A 12,798-nucleotide genomic window follows, 5' to 3' on the forward strand; every position below is an offset into this window, starting at 1 on the left:
AGGTGGGTAGTTCCTGGTGATGAGTGTATCCTTTAGTTCATGTAGTCGTGTGTCCTTGGTGTTTGTATTAGAAACTATAGTACATATCCTTTTTGCTAGGTTGAAGGGGATATTCATTCTGGTGTGTCTGGGGTGGCATGAGTTGAATGGGAGATATTGCTTGGAATCCGTAAGCTTATAGTATATATCTGTTTCTATTACATTGTTAGATTTCTTAATGAGGATGTCGAGGAAGGGGAGTTGTTGATGGCTATTTTCCATCGTGAATTGAATGTTTACGTCAAGTCCATTTATAAGTGCTTGGAATTCTTTAAGTTTCTCTATACTTTCATGCCAAAGACTGAAACAGTCATCCAGGTATCTCTTCCAGTTATTTTCAATGTAGAGAGAGAATGGGTTGCCATATTTTTCTTGTACCGTACAATAAAGACTAATTTCTAGATATCCCACGACTAGGTTAGCAAAGGAGGGGTCCATTCTCGTACCCATCGCAGTCCCCGATTTTTGTCAATAGATGTCTTTGAAGACCAAGTAGATATTCTCCAAGGTAAATTTTAGCCCTTCTATCACGAATTCTTTTTTGATGCCATGTGGGAGTTCGTTGGCATGATTCTCTAGCCAGAATTGAATTGCCTCTATTCCTAGGTTGTGGGGGATATTGGAATAGAGGTTGACCACATCGAAGGATACTAGTAGGGTGTTTTCGTTTATTGTTTCAGGAAGGTGTTTGAACATATCCAGGTTGTCCCTTATGTAGCTTTTGGCATGCTTGAGGAATGGTTTTAAGAAGGTATCTAAAAAGTTATTGAGGTGGTGGGTTTCACATGCGGGACCTGCTATTATAGGTCTCGATTTGAGGTCATTTGGAGTAGGGACTTTGATCATCATGTCTGTGGCTTTCCTGCATGAGTTACTTATTTTCTCACTTTTGTGTATCTTGGGAACCCCGTAGAATTGACTGGTTTTACTTTTGAAATTGGTCATGTAGTCGTATTCTTTGTCAGTGAACTCTTCTCTGTATAGGTTTAACATGGATTTTAGGTCTCTCATTATTTTCTGCTGACTGTAGTGTTGGGCCTTTTCATAATATGTTGTGTCTTCCAATATGGATAGTACTAGAGTTATATAGTATACCATGTCCAGTGAGGGTAGAATGTCAAAGGTAGACTTGATCAGGAAGGATGTTCTTGCTTGTTCCGAAGCCCAAAGTTCCTTCCACAAGAATCTGCAACTGACCACATATTTCTCCCATCTCAGGCACTGTCCTTGTTGACTACATTGCACCAAATGTACATTTTGCCTGTCTTCTTCCTCCTTTCTTATTTCGTGTACCACTGCCTCTTTCATCTCTTTTATGCTGCTATTGCAAAATGGCCTGAAATTGTGCGACCCTAGACCAGCTCTTGTTTCTTGCGTTGCTCTAACTATATCGGCGTGCCTTAGTTTTCCGATCGCCGTTTACAGCCTCTTCCGCCTTCCATTTCCTCCCTGTTTGTACCTTTGGAGGGTTTTCCCAGATGCTCTGATCTTTTGAATACCTTAGCATCATTACTGTCCTTGGCTTTCCTGCCTTATATTCTTCGGCGATTGATGTTATTGGTAGTTGCAGCATAGGTTTTCCATATAGTGCAGTTGTATTCAGTGGTTTCGGCAGACCAAGCCATTTTCTGATAAACACACTGCATCTTTGTTCCATCCTTTCTACTCTACTCGAAGCTATTCATACATTTGCAATGACCACATTATCCTTGGGTACAGCCCAAATTGCAGTATTCAACATTTGAATTTTCCTGGCAACGTTGTTCTGTCAATTGCCTTTAATCCTTGTTCTACTAACTCGTGTGTTTCTTTTCCTTGCTTCTTATCATTTAATAAATCTCTATACCATTGGTATGTCTTCACCTATCCTGAATTTCACTTCTTGCACTCCTTCCATGAAAGCCATGCATTGAGATTTTTTGGCTTTGAATTTCATCCTTGCCCATCCTATCAGTTCATCCAACCACTCTAACGTTCCCTCTGCTGCTTCTCTACTTTCCGATAATATAGTTACGGTGTCCATAAAAGCACTTAATGGTGTCTTTGTAACAGCTTTCTCACAGGTTGTAGATCTAAGTAACATTTCCATAACTAGCAGGAATAAGATGACTGATATCGTGCATCCGGCTGCAATACCTATTTCAAGCCGTTGCCACTCCGCTGTGAACTTTCCTGCTGTAAATCTCATCCTCAGGTTGTCGTAGTAGGACATGAACATCCACTGTTACTGTAAATTTCATCCTCAGGTTGTCGTAGTAGGACATGAACATCCACTGTTACTGTAAATCTCATCCTCAGGTTGTCGTAGTAGGACATGAACATCCACTGTTACTGTAAATTTCATCCTCAGGTTGTCGTAGTAGGACATGAACATCCACTGTTACTGTAAATCTCATCCTCAGGTTGTCGTAGTAGGACATGAACATCCACTGTTACTGTAAATCTCATCCTCAGGTTGTCGTAGTAGGACATGAACATCCACTGTTACTGTAAATCTCATCCTCAGGTTGTCGTAGTAGGACATGAACATCCACTGTTACTGTAAATTTCATCCTCAGGTTGTCGTAGTAGGACATGAGCATTTGTTGAACATCTTTTGGAATCCAAAAGAAGTCCAACGCTGTTTTTATTAGTGCGTGCGGCACAGATCCATAAGCATTGGCAAGATCTAGCCAAACAATATACAGGTTTTTCTTCATTTGTTTTGCACAGGTGATGGCTTCCCCAGATGGCAAATGCGTGTTCTATGCACCCAGGGATTCCTGCTTTTTGAATCGCTTCATTAACGTATCCGTTATGCTGTACGAATCTTATGATTCGTCTAGCAATTATTCCAAACATGATTTTCCTGCTGTATTTAGTAGTGAAATCGGTCTAAATTGGCCTAGTGATTTTGCCTCTTTTTCTTTAGGTAGATAGATACCTTCGGCTATACACCATCGCTCTGCTACATCTTTCTTCTTCCACATTTCTCTTATCAGTGCTAACAGCTGCAAATGTAATTTTGGGCAATATTTGTATACTTTGTAACTCACTCCATCGTTCCCTGGTGAACTTTTTGCTCTTGCTTTTCTTATGAACTCATCCATTTCTTTCCATTTGATGTCACTCAAATCAAATGGTACTCTTGGTTCAGGTGGTTTCTTCAGTCCGTGCATTTCTGGGAGTACTTCATTTCTGTCAGTCGCTGTATGTCTCTTTCAGATGTTGCTCGAGCTCTTCTTTCGTGCAATCCAATTTTCCGCTTTTATTTTCAGTAAATAAATGACATCATCAGGAGGAACCACGTCCGGTTTCGGCCCCTACTCCTCTACCGTAAAGCACATTTGATGGGTCTTTTATGTGCGCTGTGCCTGTACAGTGCAGCTCTATCAAAAAATACTCCATGTCACGTTGAAAGTTCGGGCTTCTTTTTCTTTTAATTCCCTGACATATTTTGCCAGGCTGGTCTTCATCCTATTTTCAGGGTATCTGAAGGAATTTTTATGCAAATAGAATTGGGTTTTGAAAGAATTTTCAAAAGCACTTTTATAAGTTCTATATTCGCGTGAGCCTTCTATCTGCATCTTGGCTCTATACACGACTCCTTTTTCCAAACATTTCCCTTCCAACGGACAGGAGGACCCATCTTTGCAATTACAATTTTTAAGAGAATTGGAACTATGATTATTAGCAATTATCCTACTGTTTTGTTGGTTAATGAAAGAGGCAAAGTTTCTGCAGCAAGAATAGCTGCATATCCATATGGTATATTGCTAGCCGACATTTTAAATTTATCTGTGTGTCTGCAGGATTTCAAGAGTTCATGTCTTTGATTTAAAGAGTTATTGTCCTGGAATAAAATGAAATATTTTTCCAGCAGGCATAAATCACATTTGATGGGTCTTTTATGTGCACTGCTGACTAAGTTCCTAAGAATATCTGGCAGATGATTGGATTCTTTGCTAATATAAGATAGCTTATCATTAGGTTTACGGTAAGGTTTAAATTTATCCGACCTTATCCAAATTTACATCTAAAAAATCTAACCTTTCAGGTTAGTATCTATCATAACCTGTAAGCCCATCCTTTGGAAGAAAGCATTAAGATCCTTCCTAAGCGTATGATTCATGGCCGTTTAAATTATGGGTGACTATAAGGCCATCATCCCTATATAATCCTGCATCTATAAACGGGAATTCTAGTTTAATTTGCATAGAATATAAGCTCCTATGAGCATACATAACTTAGCTCTGTCGTATGCCCCCATCTGTACATTGAAAAGAGAATCCTCACTCTTCTTAACCCAGGTGATTTCCTCGCATGTATGATAATATCAATTTCCGAGCTACTGATGTCGACATACTGCTTGGCGAAGTCTAATGCTTTTAGGAGTAAAGGCCTAGATATTGATGGGTAAAAGTCAAAATCAAACTGCGTAAATTTGCAGTTATGCTTATTGGTTTAAAGGGATTAGCCATATATACACGTGTGTGTGTGTTAGGGCTTGCAAAAAAACTGATTATTCCCAAAACCGAGTTTAAGTATAAGTAATTCTCAAAACCGGTTAGAAACCGGTTTTCGCAGATTTAGAGTGGAGTCCCTGTAACAAAGAAGTTTGTCATTGTATTTTGTTACCAGAGGAAAAGAGAGAAAGTAACAGGTTGACTGATATCCACAAATATGTTGATGGTGCCTGTATCTATGTACAAGCAATAACAAAAAAAATAATGGTATTATATTTATTGAATGAGGAATGCAACGTTTTTCTAAGTCGTATTTTTGAGAATCAAACCAAGTTTCTTGACTTGCTGATTCACTTTCCTTGGAAAATAATCTTTTAAAAAACACAATGCATTCAGTGTTTTACCTGACAAACTTGTCATAATTTTTGTGTTGAAAAGTCTAGTAATTGAAAAAGCTCTTTCCAATTGGACACTAGTTGCTTTAGTTGTAAGCAATGCTCTTTAAAGTTTTTTGAGCTTTTCACTTCTGTTCGAATTTGCTTCAAAATATTCAAATTCTTTAGAGATTTCACATCCATCTGTTACTATCTTGGGTTCTTCATTCATTTTCTTCATTGCACTTGTGTATTCACGAATGAGTTCATTACCTTTGTAAGTAGATGGGACAATGGTAACACTTGTTTTTAGGTTCCCTCCTATTTCATTTTCTTTGTATAATGCTGTTGTGTCCTCAGCATCATGTTCAGGGAATAATCTATGTTTGTTCAGCATACTTCCTTAAATGTTGTTTCATTAAAAAAAAGAAAAGGTCCAGAAATTGATTCACCTTTAGACTTCCTTCGGTTATGTAAATACCTCAAGAGAGTCAAGGTTTCGACATTTCTTCTCTTATTATATCTATGCATAAATCTTTTACGAAGATTTAGAGCCAAAGGGTTGCCGACAATATTAAGTTTATTCAATAAAAATTCTATAGAATATTCTGCTTTCAGTAAATCCGTATCATCAGTGCAAATAGCCTTCAAAATAATTTCTACTGGATGCAGAATTTCATATAGTAAATCAAGAGATTTCCATTCTTAGTCAGCTACGGCATCTGTGGAAAGTACTGCTCGTAGAGCATTTGGAATACAGCTTTTCAATTTCAAAAATCTCTCAATTATATGGAATGTGCTATTCCGCCTAGTTCTGCAATCCAGTATAAGTTTATATTCTCTGTTATCAAAGTTCGCTTGTGCAAAATCTTGCAAAATTTCATTATTTGTAGGAGATTTATGGAAAAGTTTTGAAATTTTTCTTACCTTATTTAAAACTTTGTTAAATTCAGGTTTTAGCTGGAGAAAACAAACATTTTCGTGAGCCAAATCTGTTTGAAAAAGTATGTCTTGTTGGCTTATGTCATCTTCATCATCACTATCATCTGTAATTGTGATCTCTTCACTTTTTTTATCGGTCTCATCGGTTGAGGCAATATTTTTTTGATAGAGAATGTCGATCACAGACAGATGTATGCAATGTGTGAGACATTGTTGGTGATCAGGTCTTGTTTCTTTTCCGAATTTCACCATCATAGAAGCACCATCCATCATACAGCCAACAATGTGTATATCCAAATCCAATCCAAATTCATGAAGATGTCCTCTCACAAATTGCTCTGTTCTCCTGCTATTAAGGGAGCCATGGATCTCAATAAGACCCAACGACCAATGATTGTCTTTCCCATGAACATTTATGTTCATATATCATTTATTTTGAATTGATGTGTATTCATCCAATGTCAATGAATATCGAATCCCCAGCGCTAGTTTGTCTTTCTTGGTTATGTAATTCATTACCATATTCCTGACTCCGTTTGCAGATGTTGGTTGTAATTTATCATATTTGTCTCTCTGACTATGAAGATTTCTCTGTATAAAATTGCTTTTGGCGATTGAATTGAAAGAGAATCCATCCATAGCAGCTAACTTCGAAACTTCTTCTTCCATTGATTTCTTTGTTAAAAAGTGTTCCATTGCTTTTGTTATTTTCCCAGGAGGCTGGTTTGCATCTTTATATATATATATATATATATCAGGAACTATCAAAAACATCAAATTTAAAAATCACCCATTGAGGTATAACCCGTACCAAAGAAAATTAAAAGAACTAATAAGAACTCTTAAGAGTAAGAACGGCATTCTAACCCATTCTGACAAAACCAGTAACATTTATAATATGGACATCCTTACATACCATGAATTACTACATAAAGAAATTACTAAAAAATATAAAATTGTACCTTTTAACATACTTAGGAAACTAAACTTTGAGGTTAGAGAAATAATGTTGGATTATTACCTGGAAGAAAAAACTGAACCTTATACCCCCACTTAGGCAGACTGAGTAAACTTATTCTGGACAAATATTTACCAACTATACGTAACAAAATTAAACTTAGCCTTTGGAAGAATACTCAAGGTGCACTAGATTGGTTTTCTGCCATTAAGGTCAGTGATAATGATAGAAGTAAATTCATCCAATTTGATATACAAAATTACTACACATCCATAAACCCTATTATATTAAATAAGGCTTTAATTTTTACTAGGAGACACTAAATTAAGTATGGGGGAGATTAGGGTTATCTCCCTTCATCAAACCCACTTCCTGCCTCCTCATCCGTGCTACCATCCGTTCCACCCACTCTCTCCTTCACTCCTTTGACCACCTACTTCCCCAAGCTTACCTTCTCTCCTCCCTCTGCCCTCCACTCTTCACCCAACCTATTCTCCGCTTCATTCTTAATCTCAACCACCAGCTTCATAATTTCCTCACACACAAAAAACAAAAAAACTCCACCACCTCCTCAACCCTTCACCTCCTTCCCATCCCCTCTCCTCCTGTTCCTCCCCTCCAGCTCCCCCGACTCTCTCCACCCCCCTTCCCCCTCCACGGATCAACACACACCCCACCCTGACCTTTCTACACCTACCCCTACTTCACCTAACCACCCCCACTCTCCTCACACCTCTGCATCCCCTCTTCCCGACCCCACTCATCCCACCACCCCGCTTCCTCGCACTGTTGTCACTATAACTCCCAATCTCCCCCACTCCGCCGCCGAGCGCTCCCTCCTCAGTAAGGGACTCCGCTTCACGCCTCTCACGTGCCACTGTGACGAATTCAAGACTCGGATGGATGTCAACCAGTTCCTGCGCCGCCTCAAACTTTGCGCCTTCTACCACGCGTCTCCGCAGCGTCACGACAATCAGGATTGCTTTTTGGAGCTGGGGCGCTGCCCATCCAACTGGACGCCGCCCCCGGTCCAATTCAGTAGCCTAGACTCGTTTGTGAACGACTGCAACGCGTTGGTAAACCGGTTTAATTTTTAAAAAAGACCTCTCCGAGACAACCTCACACAGGCTGAATTGGTTGCCCTTTGCCACCTCCGTCACCGCAATGACATTGTCATCAAACCGGCGGACAAAGGCGGAGCAGTGGTGGTGTGGCGCGCCAATCTCTACAGGGAAGAAGCGCTCAGCCAGCTTCAAAATCCCCTCTTCTATCGCCTCCTCCCCTCTGATCCTACCTCTTCCTACCAACAGCGAGTGTCCTCCACTATCCGCGAACTCATCTCCTCTTCTGCTCTCCCCCCCACCGCCACCAACCTCATCGTCCGCACACCCCGCACCTCCACCATCTATTTCCTTCCCAAAATTCATAAGCCCAATACCCCTGGCCGCCCCATCGTTTCCGCCTGTAATTGCCCTACTGAACACATTTCCCTATACCTCGACCGCATCCTGTCCCCTTTAGTCAAAGCCCTCCCTTCCCACATACATGATACCAACCACGCCCTCCGTCTCCTCAATTCCTTTTCCTTCCCTTCCAGCCCCTCACACCTCCTCTTCACCCTTGACATCAAATCACTGTATACGGTAATTCCCCACAACGACGGTCTCCTAACTCTCCAACACTTCCTCGACCCCACCCCTAGCACCCCCACCCTCCTCCGCCTGGCAGAGCTCGTCCTAACTTTCAATTGTTTCATGTTCGCTGGGGAAACGTACCAACAGGTGTCCGGGGTCGCGATGGGAATGAGAATGGGTCCCAATTTCGCCAATCTCTTTGTTGGCTACATTGAGGCCCAAGTATTCTCCCAATTCTCTGGACCGACCCCAGAACTATACGGTCTTTACATAGACGACTGTATAGGCGCCACCTCCCTTTCCTGCGAACAACTCTGCCACTTCATCTCCTTCCTCTCTAACTTCCACCCCTCTCTACAATTCACTTCTACCATATCCAATACTTCCGTTAACTTCCTTGATATCTCTCTCAGCATCGACCACTCCTCCCACTCTCTCACTACCTCCGCCTTCTTCAAACCCACGGATTCCCACCTCTATCTCAACTTCTCCTCCCATCCCTTCCACACCAAACGGGCCATCCCCTACTCCCAGTTCCTCCGCCTCCGACGCTTGTGCAGCCGCGACCAGGATTTCGAGACCCAGTCTCAATACCTGGCCCGCCTGTTCAGGCTTCGAGGATACCCACCTACCCTGGTCTTGAACGCGCTCGTCGCATTGACCGCACCACCGCCCTTTCTCCTTCCAATCACCCCCCCCCCCAACCGCACCCCTTTCCCCTCCTTTTCCACCCCTCTACTCTACCCCTTCGTCGGAAGATACTTCGTGCCTTCCGTTGTCTCCAGCTCTATTCCACGACCCACCCCATTTTCCCCAACCCACCCCTGTCCTCCTTCAAACGAGCCCGGAATCTACGCGACCTCCTGGTCCGTAGCACCCTCCCTTACCCCTCGGCCCCACTCGGATCCTTCCCATGCTCCAGATCCCGCTGCAACACCTGCCCCTTCATCACCAACACCACTGCTGTCACCGGTTCCAACCGGCAAACTGTACGTATCAGGTATTCCTTTACGTGCACCTCGTCTGGACTCATATACTGCATTAAATGCAACCGCTGCAGGATGCTGTATATAGGACAGACGGGACGCCGGTTGTCAGACCGATTCGCCGAGCATCTGAGGGATGTTCGTCTACCTTCCAATTCTCCCGTCGCATGTCACTTCTGCTCGGCCAGCCATTCCCTCAATGACATCTCGATGTTTGGTCTTGCCCCACACAACGGCTCTCCACAATCTAGGCTTCACTTGGAGCAACGGTTCATATTCCTTCTACAGACTCTAACCCCACACGGACTCAACACAGCCCCCTCCTCTTAGTGACTGCACTCCACTTCCCCCCACTAGCATCTTTTATTTTTTGTTTATTAATTATTTTATATTTTTTAATTTTTATAATTGTCCTTATGCAGTCACACACACACACACATACTCACGTACCCACGAACACACCTACTCCCAACACACCACACACACACAACGTACATGCACATGTACGCACACATACTTCCACACCTATACACACATGCCCGTGCACACAGACCAGGGACAATACTCATACAGATACGCACACTCCTATAAACACCTAGCTGAGACGTACAGGTATACGCACGTAAACGCACACACGCACATGTACCTTACGCCTACACAACTCCAACCCCCCCACACGTATACATTCATACACACACATACATACGTACACACACATAATACATACATAGCTACATTCATTCATACATACACACACACACACACACACACACCACACGCGCGCACACATACATACATACATACACATGCATACACATACATGCATACACACACATACATACACACATACACACACACAAACAAACATACATACACACACATACACATACACACACATACACATACATACACACATATACATACATACACACACACATACATGAATACACACATACATACACACATACACACATACATAGATACATACACACATACATACACACACATGAGAGATTTAGTATGCTCGGTTAAAGAAACTTGATAATAGCCTTTTCTCAAATCTAATTTGGTTAAGCAGACCGAATTGCGGACTCTATCAACTCAATCATCAATCCACGGAATAGGGGAAGAATCTGTGGCCTGGCCTTGGTGTAATTATTGATGATGCTATCGTGTAGGGGTTGTGAATATATGCTGTTTTCTACCAGGTACAAGTTCTTGGTTTTGTTGGGAAAAAGTGCTTTTTTTTTTTTTTTTTTTTTGAGCTTTTTATGTAACTTATATATTTTTTCAGTTTCTGTTTGAAAGTGTTAAAAGACTTACGGAATTTTATTTTGTTCATAAGCTTCAGTAGGTCTGCTTCGAAGTCTTCCAAGCCATTGCTCTTTGGAGGGAATTTCTTAGATTTTATACCATAGAATATATTTTCTATGGTGTCCACTTCCGTGTTGTAAAAGAAAGCTTTCCATCTCATGCGCTTCATCAGGCCTGTATTATTCTCCAAAAGTTTCCCTTGATGGTATTGGTATGTTTTTCATAGAATAATCGACGTAATAAGTGTCGATATTGAATTCTTTTGCGGGATAGTCCTCAACCGATGCCAAGGATATATATATTGTTACGAAACCACCTGCCGTTGCTTGAACTTCGGAACCCGGGACCCTACCAAGTTGAGTGACGACGATTGACCGGCCCAGTCGAACGGGGAATTCGCCACGGAAAGAGAGGATTCGGTGGGGGAATGGCAGCGAACACAAACCGGAGACCGGAGATAACAGCAACAGCAGGAAGAAAAACAGAGACACGGCGGAAGGCAATTGGCTACATTTAAGAACAGTTTATAACTATTACAAAATCAAATACAATGTGATACATATCAAAGATACATTAAAAAAAATAACATGCAAGAAAACAACAAAATCAAAGCATTTAAACGGTTCACATCGAATCAAAACAGAATGTTCATGATATAGCACAGCCCGGAGACAATAGTTCAAATCAGTTCAATGTTCTACATTAGTCTCTCTCTTTCTTTTTCTTTTCAACACAGTTCTTTCTTTTTCCTCTTTCCTTCTTTCTCTTTTTTTTCACATCAATTCTCTTTTCTTTAACAACTCTTTTTAACACAATTCACATCAAAACATAAACAACACATACCGTTACATTTTCTAGTTACAACTCCTACTACAATAGCCATGCCTTCTATCCGCTGTAATCCCTCTCTTTCGCTCTACATGTTCCCAATGCTTATCTGTCTGTCTTCCTCACCACGCCTGTCATCCTCTCGCCATCGCCACCTTCTTGGCTGCTGTCTTTTGCCAACTGACTGCCTCCTCCAGCCCCTTTGCTGTCTCAGGCAGAACTCCTAAACTGCCCTGTTACCAATTCACTGTCTCCGGCCGAGCTGACCCAACAAACCCACAGCTCCCGCATTTTAAAGGGTAGCAGATTTATTTTTTCCTTATAAGGTGTAGCGTATAAGGTGAAGATTGTCCTGGATCGACCTGCCTGGAATTGCACATGTCTGTGCTCTCCCTACAAGTTTCTCCACGACAACCGTCAACCTTTTTGCTAACACCTTGGCCAAAATCTTTAACTCTACATTAAGTAGAGTTATGGGCCTGTAGTTACTAATATTATCCCCCTTGCTCGGGTCTTTCTGGATTAGCGTTACCACTCCCCGGCTTACAGAACTGGGAATTCTCCCATTCTGTTGCCAGTTCGTGTAGACGCCTGCCAGTATTCCCCCGAACAAGTCCGGCATACTTTGGTAAAACTCGTAGGGCAGACCATCCAACCCCGGCGACTTCTCCCCGGCGCATCCGGCCAGTATCTCCTTTATCTCCGCGGGAGTGATCGCTCCTTCACAGCACTCCACCTCTCGCCCCGCGAGCCGCGGTCCGCCGGCTAGGAAGTCCTTTAAGGCCCTCCCCCGATCCGGCGAACCACCACCCCCGAACACGCGAGCGAAATGCTGGTGAAGAAACTTTTGCATCTCCTCCTGTCCATAGATCTTTTGTCCCTGTTCGTCAGTCAAAGATTTGATTGAGGCTCTGTTGCCTCTCTTACTCTCCACACGACGGGCCCATCCGACCACGTTAATGCCTTCTCGTTTCCCAGCGCGCAGCTTAGCTCTGACTCTGCAACCTTCGTGTTTGGAGTTAAGGTGACGGTACAATACCGTCCTTGCCGCCAACACTCCGGATGCAGAGCCAGCTTCCATTGCCTCGTCTAGATTCTTAACTAAATCGCCCTCTAGACTAGCCCTATCTATCCTTAGCTGATTGCTAAATCTAACGGACTCTAAACGAATGGCTCTTTTGAGGGCGTGCCACCATCTATTGTTAATGATGGTGCCGCACAATGCCCTCTGAACTAACACCTTAATCCGGGTACGGAAGTCTTCACAATTCAAAATAG

At 42.3% G+C, this 12,798-nt stretch overlaps 1 long non-coding RNA gene across 1 annotated transcript; it reads right to left on the minus strand.

Annotated features, from left to right (window-relative positions):
- Nucleotides 1-415: 415 nt before the first annotated feature.
- On the minus strand, nucleotides 416-12,798 carry LOC118765648. Its single transcript, XR_005001512.1, has 4 exons — nucleotides 12,787-12,798; nucleotides 9,613-9,614; nucleotides 5,899-5,904; nucleotides 416-518 (listed from the first exon to the last, which is right to left on the minus strand). It is a non-coding gene; the product is annotated as an uncharacterized LOC118765648 (long non-coding RNA).

Source organism: Octopus sinensis, linkage group LG12 (assembly GCF_006345805.1).
Source record: "Octopus sinensis linkage group LG12, ASM634580v1, whole genome shotgun sequence".
NCBI lineage: Eukaryota > Metazoa > Mollusca > Cephalopoda > Octopoda > Octopodidae > Octopus > Octopus sinensis.